Source organism: Rhipicephalus sanguineus, chromosome 3, assembly GCF_013339695.2.
Source record: "Rhipicephalus sanguineus isolate Rsan-2018 chromosome 3, BIME_Rsan_1.4, whole genome shotgun sequence".
Taxonomy (NCBI): domain Eukaryota; kingdom Metazoa; phylum Arthropoda; class Arachnida; order Ixodida; family Ixodidae; genus Rhipicephalus; species Rhipicephalus sanguineus.
In genome coordinates, this window is record NC_051178.1 from 29,200,311 (window position 1) to 29,201,264 (window position 954).

A 954-nucleotide genomic window follows, 5' to 3' on the forward strand; every position below is an offset into this window, starting at 1 on the left:
AGAGAACACCACGGCGACGGTCTTTTCCCTCTGAAAGCGGAAGCCGTTTTTGTTAGCCCATTGGATTAGCCTGTTTAGGCGATTTGCGTTTGCCGTTCGCACGTCGCCATGTTAGGTGACCTGCATGCTATTTGGAGAGTCATCAACGGAAAGTGAGTGCATAAGAGTGTGGAGGGTATGACCTGGTTCACAGAGTTCATTTTGACGACAAAGAGGGTTGTCTTAAGACACAGCCCTGAGGCACACCGTTTTCTGAGTATATGACGTGAAAGTGTTCAGCCTAAACGAACTTGAAACGTTCGGTCTGATAGAAAGTCGGACAAGCAGTTGAGCATCCTTCCGCGGATTCCTAGATCCGCCAGGTCTCGTAAGATCCATATTTCCAAGTTGTGTCATATGCCTTTTCAAGATCGAAAAATACGCTAGGCAGTGCTGCTTGTACAAAAAGGCTTCTCGTACAATGTCTTCAAGGCGGACGAGGTGGTCGGTAGTCGAACATCCTTTTTTGTAACCACACCTGATGGACCTTTAATAAGCTATCGGTTTCGAGGACGTATGTTAGCCTAACGTTAATGATGCTCTCGTAGGATTTTGCTATGCAACTTGTGAGTGCTATGGGCCTGTAGCTGGTTTGTTAGTGTAGGATCTTTTCCAGCTTTCAGAAATGGAATGATAACAGCTTTTTTCCCGTTTTTTTGGCATTCTTCCAGTCTCCCAGATAGCGCTGAAGAAGTACAACAATGTCGCTTCACGCCTCTTGGGACAAATGAGCGAGCATTTGGTAATGTATTCTGTCTGACCCAGGTGCTGTTTTCTTGCCTTGAGAAAGTACACTGTTCGTTTCCTTGAAGGGTTAAGGGGGCGTTGTATGATTTGTCTTTAAAACCTGTTGTGGGAAGTTTTTGTTTTTCCATAGACTGTTTATGTTTCAGGAATGGCTGTTCGAATAGTTGG